The sequence below is a fragment of the Hylaeus volcanicus genome, chromosome 1 (assembly GCF_026283585.1).
Source record: "Hylaeus volcanicus isolate JK05 chromosome 1, UHH_iyHylVolc1.0_haploid, whole genome shotgun sequence".
Classification (NCBI taxonomy): Eukaryota; Metazoa; Arthropoda; class Insecta; order Hymenoptera; family Colletidae; genus Hylaeus; species Hylaeus volcanicus.
Genome location: NC_071976.1, coordinates 10,754,543 through 10,771,532, shown reverse-complemented (window position 1 = coordinate 10,771,532; position 16,990 = coordinate 10,754,543). Strand labels below are relative to the sequence as shown.

Genomic DNA, 16,990 nt, shown 5'->3' with positions numbered 1-16,990 from the left:
TCCGTATGTGAGTTTTTTAGAAGCTGAGTATCTCCAGCATAGATCCATCACTTTCTTTCTATTCAAAATAAAACAAATAATTGTCATCTATACAAAATTGTTACATATCTCAAAATGTTATCACACCCCGTGTAAAAATATGACACCTTCCGCGATAAAAATTCTAGTTAATTACATTACATTCGCATTTCTATGAATGAACAAAACGAAAATAGCCAGTTTGAATCCACCAAGAAATTAATTGCGTAATTTTCTTGGGCAGGTAAGTAATCGCTGGAGATCTGGAAACCTCGTTTCACTGTAGCGAAACCGGAAAAGGGGTATCGCGGCGATCACGTTACTTTTCCATCGATTCGAGAATGTCGCTGGTAAGCGTTTATTCGTCGAACATTCGCACGTACTCGCGGGGCAACGCGCAAGCACCGGGACGATATATTCGACTCCCACGTGAATACGTTCTCCGTATGCTTCGGGCGAGATTGCTCTAGTTAACGACAGGTATTTCAACGCTAACTACGCGACTGACTCGGCGTTGTTCGAAATGTTCCAGGAGAAATTGCCCGTACGCCGCGCTATATCAACGCGGGCCCCCGATTTCAACGTACACGTCGTATAACAGTCATAATGCGATGCGCCTTCTCCCCGGTAATGCGAAAATTTCATGGGCCACGGAATAATTGTGAAGTATACGGGGACGATTTCGTCAAGTTTATCGACCGTCGACGTATTGGAATGCGCGCATCCAACGATTCGACGTGTCTCGTAAAATATCGTAACTAAAAATAATAATAAAAAAAAAAAGGAAACTGACGCGGAGGATCGAACTGGATCCGAATATTTTATTGACGATCGTTCCCGGGAACTTTACGATGCTTCCGTGTAAATCGCTCGGAAAACTTACTGGAGTGTGTTACTTTAGGAGGAATTGTTATGGTTCTGCTTTCTGTTTTCGTTTGGTTGATACAGAATGCGATTAAATCGATGATATTCATAAATGTGATGGTGATTAGACAGAATAGAATTACTTAATGCTAGATTAGGCACTTTTTGGAGTGGAGTTTTGGATTTTACTAAAATTCAATTACATTATTTGAATCTACAGTCAATGCCATAAGTATTCGTACTCTCTGTTTGTTGAAAACATACGTCTAAATTAAACGATGGATTTGATGTTTCCAATTAAAAGTTTCATTGTAGATACATGCAAGCGTAAATTTTATTCATGTACATATTTAGAAAAAAAAAAACATTTACGTGGAAATATCTGAATACTTATTGGATTGACTGTATGTATTCATGGAATAATATTCATGGAGCATTCAAGTATCAAAGTATATACACGCATACGTATAATGCACACCAATTTATGTATATCGCATGTACGTTACACGCGTTCGTTGCACATACAGATGGTACAAGTGTATGTGCAAATGTAACAGGGTTAACGACTATTAAACGTCCTGTGTATATACACGTGTACATGGAATGCGTATGATTGATATAATCTATATATATAGATATATATATATACATACATATTCTGCTAAATTCATAATATGTACATAACACGTAGATGCCTGTGTGGAATAGAATTTAGGTCGCGTACATATTGCGCAGTGTACATGCGTATCCAATACATCTCCAGAGTAAACACAGGTTATTTTGAGACGGATATAGAGTGCCTATTTAGTACTTACCTATTTCCACGTCGTCCACGTTCAAGTAAAGACCTCGAACGTCGTCGATGCGCGAACGGAACGGATCAAACTGTGCGAATCCTCGGGATCGTTACGCGCGATAAAGTGCAGCAGGTACACGGTTTACTTTGGCCGAAATTAGAGGACGCACGAGTCGTAAATCTCTTGGTAGAAAGCACCGTGGCGAAGGGCGAAAAATAAGAAGAAACGAGAGGCGAGAGAGCGAGAGAGGAACCGTCGAATCACGGGCGCGAGAGAACGTGTTAAGGAGGATGGCCCGTCGCTGCGATGAGAATTTATGGGCTGTTCTCGAATCGCGAATACAATTTAAGCGCTGTTGATCCCGCCGTGACAAAGTGGCTCGCATGATGGATGCGGCCGTGCTTGCGTTTGTTACGTTGAACAGAGACGAACACGGTTGACAAACGACTGCGAAGGGAGACGCAGAAATGGAACGAGAGATAGAGACGGATCGACGGGAGTAGGATGCAATGGACCAACTATTGGCTTGAGTCGTTGGTAACTGACAGTTTTTTTATAATGAGATTTGTCACCATGTGCAAAATATTACTATAGAGTCTACTTAAAAGTCAGTTCTTCCCAAAATAGTGTACGTAATATATAGCCTGCAGTAGTCTGTACAAATTTATAATTTTATATTCACAGATGAAGAACATAAATCAGAGTTTGCCTTATTTTGCTAAATATTGTAACATGGTTTTCATGTTTTATATTTTATTCATTAATGCATTTATACATATTCATGTTTATATCCGTACATTTTCACTTGTCATAAATGTATGAATATCCTCGGTCGTGTTTAAATAATGAAATGAATAAATAAAAGTACTGACAAGCAATAGTTCTCCGTATTCTACCTCAGACTTTAAAAAATCATAATCAGAATCATAATCATTCTCAGAATTTAAAAAATCATAATCAAGTACAGATCGTTTAAAAATAAACTTGCGACAGACAATCGCTTATGACTCGACCCAGTACAGACGGAGTAGGTCGTAGAACCAAGGAACAAGTGAAAAGAGAGACGACGAGAAAGAGGAAAGGCGTGTAGGACGAGGCGGGAGGGGGCGGGGTGTGGGAATTGAAAATGGCGATGAGGGTTGCCGCGTGACATCCTATTTAATCTGTAATTCGCGATTCGCTCGATCGACAATGCTCCAAGTTCGAAGTTTCAACCACGATCGAGGAAACTTTGCTCGTGGATTCAGGGTGGCGGCCAGGGGTGGGAGGTGGGGAGGGGGGGGGGAGGGATAAAAAAGAACGCGGGCGGTATCGATGTCGGGATCGTTAATAGAAATCTTTTCATCCCCCGTTTCCGCGACTGGGTGAACGCGTCAAGGCATTGCCGTAGCTGCCTGTGTTCGTTAAATTCTGCTGCGCCGTGCACTTTTATTGGAAATGAAAACAACGGAGTACTAAGTAATTTAATGAACGGCCATTTAACCGAAGCGACCGTTGCTTCGCCGGGGAAGTCAATTTTTCTTCGAGCTTGGTTAATTTAAGCGGCATGCAGCGCGCGTTGGGCTCCGATACAGTTCGCTTGATCCGTACATCCGTTTTATTATTTTAATTAGGATAGTTCTGGATCGAAAATAACCAGTTAACTATCTCATAAATAAAAATTACTATTGTGTTAGAGAAATGAATAATTTTGCAGTCTAGATTTGCGATAATGCAGGGAACAAAGTCACTTTTTTTATGGCCATAGAGTTTCTGATTTAAAATTTATTATATAGGTATTCTAATGGATGTATGTGTCTCTTCAAAAAAATGTGACAAGTCTGTTGCTTATTCTTTCACGACGATACACCGAGTACTCTTCTGGCAACTTAGTAAGCAACAGCTTTCTCGTCCTCTCTACTCGTGTTACATGTTATGAGCGCCTCTGTTTAAGGGTTAAGCACACAAGGTGTATCGTAACATGCTGAACCCACTTCAGCGATACGTGAGGATACAATAACATGTATTACACTGTACCAGAGTCATATACATTTTTATAATCCATCAATTCTTAACTAAACTTATCAGTTGCATGAATTATTGAAGGAAGTTTCAAACTCCAATAAAATACAATTTATCATTCTCGCAGTAAATGCTCTAAACGATCGTTATCTCAACGCTGACACTAAGCGATGAGGCGAAAATTAAAAAGCAGTAGATTCAGGTCTCGCGGAGCGAGCAGGTCAGACAATGGTTCCTACACGACCGATCCATTTGTTAGAAAATCGTTCGTACAAGAACTGTCTGGTTTCTCGACTGAAATGGAACGATGCACAGTCATACATAAATCAAGTGGAACATGCAACTAACGGATCTTCTTCCAATAACTGGTGCAATTGATTACACAAGGAATTGACATAAGACAGGAATAAGTGAAGTTTGTTGGCTGGGAGAGCAAACACCACTGTGGCGCTTCGATCTCGACTGAATAGAGGTCTTTGGATAAAAATTGTTTTCTGTAGGGGGAATCTTTAGATCAAACTGGGGTGAGAAAGATCCTAACTCTCCTCCTTATACTAATTTCTTGTCAGGTCTGTAAATTCTTTCTCGTGTTGTGTTCGTCAAGGTTTTAACCCTCTATGGGCTCACGTAACTCTCAGGTTCCATGCTAATATATCGATGTTTTGCATAATAATTTTAGTTTTTTTTTCACAAAATACACCCGAGAACATCGACAAATTCGCAGCCGTGCAAAAAGAAACGCAGGATAAATATTTACATGAGCCGTGTTTATTCCAAAGCTACGAGTGCCACAGCAACGATACCATCGCGGTTCTATTGTTTCCGTCGTCTCTCCGCGGGTATCGCCGGCAGTGCCCCTTTATCTTGGCCGTGGAATAAACACGCCTTTACGATACGCTACTGGTTTGACTACACGCGCCCCAAGAGTCGACTCGCGAGTGCTAACAATAAGACTGCCTGGCTTGCTCGAAATCGAGGAGAAGAATGGTTACCGATGCACCGGACAGAGCACGCCTGACGAAGAACGGTGGACGGAGAACAGGAAAGGCGGGAAGGTAGAAACTGCTGACCATGAATATTCCATGGCCTCTAGAGCCATGAGAATGGCCATAACTCAGGAACAAGGTCAAACGGGGTACATACACAAGTGTTTATGGGAAAGTTTCTCGGTGTTTTTGTGTTCTCCATCGACTGCCAAAGTGGTGGGATCATGTACTTATTGACATTTATCTCGTTGGTTTTGGGTAGTATCAACTACCCAAAGCCATCTTTAAACTTATAAACTGTTTATAAATAAGGTTTAATCTCTAGAGAGTAGACCAATGGTAATTCATTGCAACTGTGTTTATCGACTCAGAAAATATTCTCCCTCGATCGACCTAGCTTTATTCCAACACTGATTATTCGAGAACCAGAGGCATCGAGATTATTAAATTCTTGTGGCCAGGAATTAAACGTGTCTGGTATCACGGACGTGACGGAACTCGTTACTATCGACACGTCTACCTCGATACTTGGTCCAGCTAATGGAATGTATCGAACGAAACGAAGCTGAACGATTGAATCCATCAACCGATAATCGACGAAAAATTGTCGTATTCGCGCGTCTCGCTGGAGATGCAGTTAACAACAAAGAGATTACAAGTGTGTCTAATGCGTATTGCATTTCGAACGGAGTGCCATTAGCACACGGTAAATCTGGCCGATATGCGATTGTTTTAAATCGAATATTGCATGTAATGGACCGAGCTTTCGTGTAGTTCTGTTTTATACAGAGATTTACATTCGCGAGGAGTTCAGGGGTATCGTTAGTTGTCAAAACATATTATACTGCTTGCTATATTAAATTAAAAGAGAGTAAGAGAATAAGGAAATGTTCTTCCAGAATGATTCACTTTGCATAATTCGGTTTGAGAAAGTCGAACCGTGATTGTGCAAATCTAATTCCACTAAAACCACGAGGTCTCCAAAGCTCCATGTTCAATACATCTCAATTCCACTACATAAGAAACACTACAAGGAGCACTACATGTGTTCCGATTCAAAGTTCGTTTGCTCTCGTACGGAGATTATTCCCTTCGAAAGACAGAGCATTATCGTAATCGTTACCATCGTGTCTCGATCCTGAGGAGAGAGATAGAGGGTCGAGACGAGCCACCTTGGGAAAACGTTTTGATTTGCTTCTGCGAGCTGGTGCAACTGTGCAAGGAAACATAAATAAAAAGTTCTCGGGAGCAAGGCGAGCGCGCGTGCTTGCGCACAGGGTCGAATGCATCCAGCAGTCGTATTTCTCGGAAGCTCTCCTAGGTACTATGTACCTATTCGCCTCGCCTTCGGTACCGCGTAGAAAACCGGGCAGAGTGGCTTGTCCGTGACAGCTGGAAAATAAATATTTGCGCGTATTTCAACGATTAGTCCGCTATAAGCGACGCGAGACGACTGCCGAGACGTTGCTCCGCGGGGGTTACTCACCCCCGTACGGCGAGCTGGCGTCCCTCCTTTAACCCTCTTTCCCTCTCGCTCGAGGGCTGACCAGTTATTCCAGCCGATATTGGAAGACCCACGGGCATAACTTTCCGGTACATGTGTCCGTGTAACACAACGGTTTCTTCTTTTCAACCCGGTTCTTTGCTCTCCCTCGTATGTCGCTACATTGGCCGCGCCTGCCGTTACTCGGTGAAAGCTTTGTTGTCGCTGGACTTTCAATTTAAAGATTTATTGCACTGATTTAGGGATATGGGCTATTGGCTTTTCTGTCAGGCCTGTTTGTTCTGCGTAATTTTTGTCCTGCTTGTCGCGCGTGGCCATTGGCATGTGTACTTAGACGGGATGTTGTTGAAACCTATATTTACTGAATTTCTCAACAGTTCTTAAAATCTAGGCGTCCGTCTTATATCATCTTACAGAGCTGCCTCTAACAAGCTTCCAAAAGAAAAAAAGCTTGTGTTGCCATCCAACAATTAGAAACGAACTTCATAGAAGTGGACCCGAAAGTCATGATAGATTTCAAAGCGTTTAATTAATACAGTACCTTGAGAAAATTGACGGGACTTATAAGTCCCGGCAGTAAATAAAGGGTTAATAAAACTCGAACCGCGTTGGTCTGACGTGCCTTATTCCGCCAGCCTCAAACGTTTCCTTTCGGAAGGTATTTATCGTCGCGATTGCCTCGCTATCTTTGATCGCTTCCCTTTACTAACAAGACCGTCTCGAAATGGTCACCGATGCGTCCACCTTCCTCCTTCGAACGGAAAAGACAGGAAGGTAGAAACTGCATCGCATGAATATTCCACGGATGGGCGCTTGCGCAATGCGGGTATCACTCGGTCAGGTGATTACACCATATCGTATATACGTCGGGTGCCTCCTGCGTGAACGGTTCGAGCGCTCGCGAATGGGAGCGCACATCCCGCGCCGCGACGGAGTCACGTTTCAAGCACGCCTGCGACTCGCCGAGGGAGATTTCGGAAGTCACCTGGACGTTTCCTATTTACGGCACTTCCTAGCGAGCTAAATTAACCGAGAACGTCAGCGATCCTTATCCCCCCACGTTCTCGCATTTTCCTTCGTCCTGGAGGACCAGCCGAGACGGCGTAGACCCCGGGGTGGCGAACGAAAGAGGAGGAGAAGGATGAGAGGGACCAGGACAACGGACATGTTAGGGAGAGGGAGGTTATGTCAGAGAAGGACATTCTCTCCGGGTCTACGTGACCAAGCAGATAAGAGGGCGAGGACGTCGTTAGTCTCTGGCCGAGGCGGAAGAACGTCCTCGTGCACGCGAAAACTATAGCTGCGTCGAGATTATCGGGCGTTACTTCGTTTACAAATTTCCCTCCCGCAACCCCTCGAGCCACCACCATCCAGAAGACGTCTGCCGTGCTCGGGCCACCGGTGCGCTTTTATCGTATTATTTACCAGCTTTCACGTATCTTTTTCTACGTTCAGTCGCGTCTCCCCCGTACCTCGTTTCCCTCCACTTTATTACCCCAACCACCCTTTGGGATCCTGACGTACGAGCTCTTTGCCCTTTAGCGCGAGCCGGTCTTCTCCTCTTCAACCTTATTTTCCTTCCTGTTCTCCGTCCTCGATTAATTACCATCGACCGTCCTATAAGAGGATTTTAAACTCGCCGTTCAATCTGCCTTCTTCCGCGTATAAACGCGGAATTGAACGACCGAAGCCACCGTGTATAATTAATGCGCGAGGCTTGAATCAACTCGTCGATAGGAGAGGGATTACCCGCGAGGGTGGCGCAAAAACCTTGAAAGAAACGTGTGGACGTTTCAGGATTCGAAGATTAGGTAAAATTCCGGTTGAGAGACACTGTCTCTCCCACCTCCCCCTACCACAGCTGATTTAAGTCTTCTCCTGGTGTAGGTGCTCGGTAAATTCTACTAATGGAATTTATCGCGACGTTGCGAGCCCAGATATAGAAACTCTCGCACCCCGAGTTACCTTTTTATTGGACTCCGAGCACGCCTCCGCCACCTATAGGCGCCACAACCTTGCCTTTCGAGGAATATCGCACCTGTCTCGACCCTTGAAAGAGAAATACGAACTTTTGGAAATTGCTTAATCTTAGCTGCGCGCGATTTACTTCGCACCTTTCCGATCTTTTTCGGAGTAAGAACTCGATGACTGTTCGAGGAACACAGGTGGAACAAAATCGCGCGACGTGGAATGATATTCAGAATAATTCCTGAACATTTCCGCGCCTACGACTTACAGCGAGCCGTCTGAATCCGTTCATAGAGTTTTAGCCGCTCTGGCGTGCATTATTCATCAGGCTGAATATTTAAATCACAGACGGTAAAAAGAGAGTTCCGACGAAACTCGGTTTAACATGAGTGGCGATACACCCGCTGCATTCAGCCATTTACTTATTTAAAGGGCGCAACGCTGGCTATGTTACAAACAGTACAGTTTGCGAACCTATCTGCATTATAGAAAAAAGCTTCACGGACCTTGCCACCGTCTTGTACTCATCATTCCCAGGATTAGCTGCACTGGTGCCGGAAGTACAACATTACCAGTGGAGTTGTCACGAATATAATCAATTTTTGTTGCTGGTGCTGGAGATTATAAGTGCTGGATCGTAGGTACTCAAGTAATTCCTTATTTGTCTATGTAGGTTTATACTTAATTAGGTTTCTATTTTGGCATCAGCATGAAACTAGGTCAAGTTCAAGTTCATAAATGTTGAAGAGTGCTAAGTCTACAAATTTTACGGTTGCAATTAACACATTTTTAAATGCTTTTTAGACACTAACAACAAACTTATCTTACCTACTGCCTACAAAAATTATGCCAGGCAATCCACTTCGTAACGTGCACTTTGATGCAGAGAATCAACATCGTTTTCTCTCGATCTTCTCGCATACTCGATTCCTTGGAAATCGAGTACACAGTTATGCACACCGCGCGCGCAAATACTATAAGAGTCTCTAAAATGACAGGATGCAAATAAAGAAAGGAATGGGGCCAGGACAATATAGTTAAGTGAATAATGCGAGACGTCGGCTCGCGGTCTGTAAAGACTATAGACGGCTTTCTTGTTGCCACGGGGAGATGTACACGGAGCTCCTCTATAAATAGCGCTTTCACGTTGCTCGGGATCGTTTCTGACTCGGCGATGAAATATGCACGTTCCCCGGTTTTTCACTTTTGTGTGCACTTAAGTTCAGCGCGATATGAAACTTAGAGGATCGATTCGAATAAACTTCGAGGCCGAAATAAGAGCACGTTGACAGAAGCACGTTTCTCTTTCAAACAAACGGTATCGTTCCCCTTTCGCCCATGTACTTTCACGAGTAATAAAGCTTGTCGAAAATTATTTGTGCATCGCGCAATTGAACTACGCGAAAGACGAGGCAAAGTTGAAGCGGTTATACTGTTTATCTCGCGATACGCAGGCCCTCACCGGATGCCTTTGCAGAAAATGGCGTGGCTGTTAATCTTTCGTGAACGCATTAGCAGCACCCTTTCCGTGCCATGGTTAAATGGTTACGACGTCTTATGGGTTACAAGATAATGCTTTGGTTTGCCTTTTAGAACAACCCTTTTTCACGCTCTGTTCAGGCTTTGTGTTTGAGACGGGAATTATTAGATGTAAAGTACAATTTTTCATCAAATATGTACAAATTTCTAATTATTTTAATTCTTACAATTTTGCGAAATTTATAACAATGTGTGGTTAACCATTGGCTAGTTATGTATATTACCAAAATGCATGGAAAATGTGGCATTTAGCTGATGAAACAGAAAATATCGAAGTGAGAATATATCGAATGAGTAGCGAGTACCCATGAGCTTCCAAATTCTTATTATTTAGCTTATTTATTCCCTCCGTAAAAGTGCATTAAGTATACATTCCCTGTTCCAAGTAATTAAAGCTCGACGAGCAAATTCAGTTATCGTAGTATTGGAAAGTGCAAGTTGAAAGTCAATTGTCTGATAATTTCCATGACCCAGTTTGCCTGAAATAAAGTCCTATTCAACGTTTAAGTACTATGCAGACTCAATTACGAGATCCTCGTATTAAACTTTCCTTCGTAATACTTAGTGCATAAAGGAATCAAAGTCAAATGAAGTTAATAGAAGCTGATCTTCAACTGTTGGACCATTCGGGGTAACTTTCTCGAGAGAAAGCTGCGCTGGAAGCATTTCTTCTTTGAAACGTGCATTGTACCTTACCCCTTTTAAATGTTACCTTTACATGCACACTTATAGACCTGTGCTGTGACTTCTCCAAATATGGTTCATAGCGCACATTTATAGTTCACCAAGCGTAGAAAGCTGATGATGAAGGTACACGAAGGGTGAATAACTATAAATTATAAAATAAAAGCTATAAGCTATAATATTTTTTAGACCTGGATCTCTAACACAAGGTACAAAACCCTTAGCATTTTCAAGTGAAGAATTAACAGAAAATAAAAGCTATAAATTATAATATTTTCTAGTATCTCAACTCTTGATTTACGTTGCAGTCTACCAAGTTGAATCCTCTGTCATGTTTTCTGTGTAATTTTTCTTTAAGACCAGTATCGTCTAGACGTCAGAGAGCAGGGACCTTTGGCAGCGATTCGATGTTTGCGAGTCGACGACCAGCAATCTTTGGGAAGTAGATCGAATCGAAGTTCTCTTTAGCGAGGATCTCGCAGAGGGACTGGCTAAACGGCATAACGTGTCGCCCTTTAAGGGCGCTTCCACAGGAATGCGACGCCGTGCCGGCGACGTGACACGCATCGACGAAACGCGATTCACGGCGCATGCTAATGCCATGGCGGAAAATCTGAAACGTCAACTGGAGCAACGTTGCAACGGTAACGCGGGACGCCTACCGGGATTTCGTGGAGATTCAATTCGGTCCGCAGCGACGTTCGCCGCGTTCGTGACGATTTGCGCCGGACGAGGGTGAAGAAGGGGTGTTCAATTTGAACGTGTATTCTGCGCTGAACCCGGCCGCCCGAGAAAGAACGACCACCGCTGGATAAATCTCCAACGTTCCGATGAGATTCGTGAAACTTCCACACTTTAGCTGCCGGTTTATTTGGAAAAAAATCTGCAACTCGAAAGGGGCACTGCACGTACAGAATGCACGCGTTAGGTGAACTATTTTTTTTTCGAAAGGAACATCGAAGCTTTCGATCCTGAAAATTTTCATTTAAATGAAACTTCCCGTGAAGCATGTGTAGTATATAAAAGAAAATTGTGATGCAACATTTATTTTTATATCTAAAAATGTTATTATTACTTCAGAGTTCTTTATAGTCAGAATTCCGTCAGAGAGAAACCGTGGAATTAGGAGGAAACGAAGTTTCTTTTTTATTTGCAAGAACCGTTTACATTAATAGTGGCATTTCGCTAATTAATTCGTCGACGTACTCCACTCTTGAAGTTGTCATGGAAGTATGATACCGTCAGCGTGGAAAAATCACGTAAGAACGTCACGGATGTAGCGTCTGCGACTACACTTCGTTAGTTGATGCACACCTCGCCTAACTGAATTCGCGCGAAATCGCGAGAACCCTTGTGCATCGACGGCTGCGCCTCGTGGAATCGAATTATGAGGGACCGAGGGCCAACGCCCTTCTCGCCAGCGAATTTCGCTTCCGCCCGTGGAAAGGTACAATAAAACGGACATTTGATGGACTGTGGAAGGGTGTGCGGGGGCGGTGGACTGAAATGGGAATATGTAGAATATATATATATATGTATATATGTGTGGAAAGAAAATGAAAAATATAGTGGACGCGAGTGGAGAAGGAGAAACATGTTAGTGGTCTCGTCACTAGGACCACGGAAAGAGAGACAGAGTCCAAGAGCACAAAGGTGAAGGGATGCTAAGGGGACGGAGGTGAGGAAGAACGGCTATGAAATTACGGGTAGGTAAATGAAACTGTTCCAGAGTCTCGTGCATGCAGCTGCCGCCGCGTACCCCTCCCTTCCAGGTCCAACCTAACCCAACACTGCAACAGCGATGGCGTGGAACACTTTTATTTTTATTTGCCTTTCGCTTTATTTTCGCTTTAATTTCTCCCTTTTCGTCGCGTGCTAATGGGGACGCCAGTGGGCACCGAAGGGGTGGAAGACGCTGCACGGAATAGATAGGAATGCAGAAGCAACCGGCCGTGTGCCTTCCTCTTTCGTCCAGTTACCCAAGCGATCCCACTAAATCCTCAACGAAGCTGCAATTCTTCTTTCGATGCCGATAAAATTAATTATCCTGTCCGCTCCGCTTCTATTCCACTTACTTTTCTTTCGGCGTTCCCGCTAGGCGAATTCTCGTCCCGTCCCAATGGGGGGAATCGTAAATTCTGGATATTAGGATTCGAAAATCCTTGGTTCGTGGAACAACGGGTGGAAAGGGGATGATGCGGACCTCGTGCTCGGGTGCCTTTCTTGCATCCCAAGTGCATTCAGGGGTAAGCTTTCGCAAGATTCCTCTTGGAGCGTGGAAATCGCTATCGGCTGGAATGTTGTTTATTGCCAACTCGGGGAATGAATAGTCATCGGAGGGAGGGATTAGTTTATTCATCTCGTTTTATAAAACACGTATCGTACTCATATTTCTAACTTAAGTAGACTCGTTGTAACATATCCAACTTGTTATTTGATTTTGATTTTTTGGTTACGAATTTATCCCACTTTTGCCTTCCCATCTATGTAAATATTATCCAGGAGTATATTATTTACGTAATTGTAGTAGACTGACAAGCAACTATTACTTAGAAGATTGTATGTACACTCATCTTTTAAATGGTTGTGGACATTCGCGGAGCCAGAAGTTACACCGGAATATTGTACCAGTTTACATATCACTATCACAGACTCTCAACTCGACCTACATCCAAAGCTAATATGGAGGAATATTAGAGAAGCGGTTACTGCTAGGTGGCTTTTATGCGCATGAGCGTAATGGACTGTAATTTACGATTTGCTGTGCTGGCGTTCAAAATGTTCGAATCGAAAATGAACTGACGGTGACATATTAATTACATCCAGTCGTGTCATACGCGAAATTACTACGTGTTCGTTAGAAAAGTATCAATGATGAAGCTGCAATTCTTACTTTTCATATTATGATTTCGTCCGGTATAATAAAAACAAGCTCTTGATATTTGCAAATCGCAAATATACATAATACGTACGGAATAAATGATCAGATATAGAATAAATAACAGACATAACATACGTATTAAAATTTAAAGTGTAATCGTGAGTATTTTTTTGATCATTAGATAAACAGAAATTTATTGAAATCAATTTTATTTTAATTCGCAAACTCTATTTAACGAAATGAAATGCGAGTTTGTACAAAAGGGATTCTAATTTAGTTACTTTTACAATCTTGTTAATATTGACAAAATCTCAGATTTATTCATCCCCAACACCTCGCCACCGGAATAAACACTTCATCCCCCTATTAAAACGCCCTGTCGCCATAAAACTGTTTCGAAAAAAAGTCGGATATCCGTGTAAGAACCCGACACATCGTCAAATCTCGCGGGTGCGTCGACACCCTGGCGATATTTCACGATATCCGAATCGAGATCTCGTGTCGCGGATATACGATTTAACGCGAAATCAAAGGGAAGGCTCGTAAAGGGAGAGAAAATTTCGGCTATCGGTCCCGGAGCTTCCCTTTTGCCAGCGCAGCCGTGTTTGCCGGCCGAGAACCTACAACGATTTCCACTTACTTCTTTCGGGGGACTTCGGATAGAGACAGAGGCTGTCTTGTTTTTTCTTCCAGTCCACTTTTACTACCCCACCGCGCGGCGTTCCTTTTCCTTTGCATTCCACCTTCCACCATTCCTAGCGAGTGGCCCCGAATCGTGGAAGGTAGGCATCGCGGAAACAGCGTCAAGGCGGCGGCGCGTCCGGCCACCTTCCCCTCTCTCGCTTTCACCCCCTTACGACCCCGTTTCCCATCGCGTTTCCTCTATCACGGGGTTGGTATCGCGCCCCCTCCCCGCCCCTTTTCCACTCACCGTCTCGGTGGCCCTGCTCGTGCTGTCAGTCGAGTCCAGAGGACTCCGCGAATCACAACTTCGACCTTGCCGGATTTTCTCAACTGCCATGGTCGTCCGTGTTCGTCCTAATTCGCTCGAGTCATGCACCCTCTGCTATCAGCGATCTTGCCACCTCGTACCTTAAAACTGAGATCTAACATCTAAGATCTGGGGGGAAACTCGAAACTTTGACAGAATCCTCTCAGCATCTCAAGGATGAGTCTTTCTTTGGTGAACGTTGTCCTCGGCTCTGGTCCCCAACTCGTTCGATCGATCTGGACCTAATAGATCGCCACTCGCGGAAATCGTGATTCCCCAGCGGTGATAAGCTGTTTGCCGATCCGTGAAACCCTCGCGAGGCTGGGGAAAATCTTTCTGGGAAGCGTGTTTTTCTTCAAGGTCGTCGGTAATACGATACCGAGTAAACACTACGCGTCAAGTGCATCGACTCGCCCGCCATATTGACAGGAGAACACGTGAGTTCTCCCTTGCCGCTCCACTCGCCCTTCACTTGGTTTTCCAAGCACTTTAGCCGATGTTATCGAAGCACTCCGGTTGGATTCCTCGGATACACGATTCCGAAATGCCGCATTAGAAGCCCTGAAACGACGTCGAACGGAAGAATTAGAGTGAGACGTGTTTAAACTGTTGCAGACGTCTCGGAAGCTTCTTCAACTGTACCCCCTAACTGGAGATACCGTTCTAAGAATACCTCGAAATTTGTGTGATCAGCGTGCAAACGTTTCTGCTGTACAGTGTGACGTTCGAATGTGAACTCGCACGTGTGCAGCATCTCTAATCGAACAAACAAACTGTATGCAGAAGTTCGAAACCTGGAGAACAGCTAAGGGCTATTTCGAAGTGACTTTGAGCATCGATGGTTCGGTGGCACGTGACGCGAATCTTGGCCTTGAAGTATTGCTCGTTTTAGAGCTCAAAGTTTCACGGGCACAAAAGTTTAGTGAAACTGTGCGGAGGAGTTCCGAAGCACTACACGCGAACCACCGTCTTTATGGCCGTGCCCGTGCACCCGCCTAAGTAGATGTATTTTGAACACGGTGCCGATCGATCGATTGAAAGTGGTCCCCGTGATTAATGTGTCTTGATTCTTAGCCATCGCGCGCAGATGGTGACCTCCGAAAAATTCCGTAAAATTTATCGTCAGTGAGTGAGAAAGTGACGGTGCATATTTTGTTCGCTATTCGTCTTACCCCTCATTTTTCCCTGGAGTTTCGTCGCGTTATCCCGGACATCGTTTGTTTTATTGTTTTTCGGTTGCTGTGACAAGGTGGCGAGCTAACGGCGTGGTTTTCAGGTGAGCAGTGTAGCGATTTATTTATTTAAAGTTTTGTTTGTAAGCTTGGATCGTTGCAAACTGGTCTGACAGGGTAGATTTTCTTCCTTTTTTCAATATTACATTTTTCAGACGTGGAGATTGGCTTGATTTGTATAAGTAACCAAAGTTTTGTGTGACGATTGTTAAGTATTTGGTAATCGATTATCAAATATTTTATTAACAACTTTGTGATTCGTTTATTTTTCATACAGGAAGGTATGATGGTATGTGTGATACAGCTTCTGCGCGAACACACAATACAACACGTGGAAATGTCCCGCCAAGTGCGGTCACAGAAAATACGAACAACGCAACAGTTATACAGGCATAAAAATATGTATCACAGCGAAAAATTCTTAAGAGGACTGTTGAATGTTTATTATTTGATAACTACAGCACACTTTGCCTTTATTTCAAATTCTTTTTCGCGTTTTAATTACGTAGGGATTATCTTTATTAATTTCTTTTCTGGAATATGACTTAAATTTGCAAGAATAGAACATTGATTTTAGTTGAATAGTTGAATATTATATATCTAAATTGTATTAAATTCCCAGGACTTTGAAATAGCTTCAAGAGAATTCAAAGCGTTATTAATTTTTCTTGCGACCCTCCATCGTTCTCGGCGACTGTTATTGACAGGAAATGGCGGATGGCTCGTTTTCGGGGGCGTTAAGACTCTCATAACACGTTTGCCTTGTATTTTACACGGTGCGTATGCAGAGGCACGCCATGTCATATAATATTGCCTCAATAACGGCCAGCAAGAGAGAGATGATCTGTGCGACGCCCGAGGGTTTATTACATCCCAGTTCAACAATATTGGCCACTGGTCGATCGTACAACCCCCCACGCAAGCCAAAGTGAGATAAACAGAGAATGGCTGGTGGGTAGATCAAAAAGGGATCCAGGGTTCGTATAGAGTGATTCGATCACGATTTTTTCGTTCATATTCGGTAACACCCGTTCTAGTTTATTGCGATTCGTCCCGGTGAACAACTGTTCCACCAATCGATTAATTCTATGCGAGTTTCGCATAGAATTCTATTCATCCCCGATTCCGACGGATGATGTTCGATTTTATTTCGGATGGCTTTACACTGTTATTTATTTTTGTGGTTTGTTTGATAGTTTTTATGGATTGAGTCAAATTAAGTAGATTGAATGGAAGATTCCCAAGGAGGTAGTTATATTTTCTCATCAATGTTTGGGAGTTAATCTTATAAAGATCAACTGTCCTTTCGATAATATTTTCCAAAATCTCGATACGTTTCTTTTGAACTTAATAATGGGAATCATGGTTAATGAACTTTTTTATGAGGTGACTGTAGAAAATAAATTAGCATAGAAGAATAACTTGGGGGATAAGGATCCAATGTCTTTGAACTAAGCACTCCTACTCCTACCTTCAATAATAATAATAATAATAATAATAATAATAATAATAATAATAATAATAA

The 16,990-nt window shown here is 43.2% G+C and overlaps 1 protein-coding gene across 5 annotated transcripts in view; it reads left to right on the top strand.

Annotated features, from left to right (window-relative positions):
- Positions 1-16,990, top strand: part of LOC128877614 (uncharacterized) — a 493,728-nt gene that overhangs the window by 58,007 nt on the left and 418,731 nt on the right. Inside the window, exon 1 of one of the 5 annotated variants that reach the window (XM_054125078.1) lies at positions 14,221-15,509. The exons of the other annotated variants lie outside the window; for them this stretch is intronic. The gene's annotated coding sequence lies outside the window, so the exon portion shown is untranslated. Of the gene's footprint in view, positions 1-14,220; positions 15,510-16,990 lie in introns of those variants that run through there. 5 annotated transcript variants of the gene reach the window in all.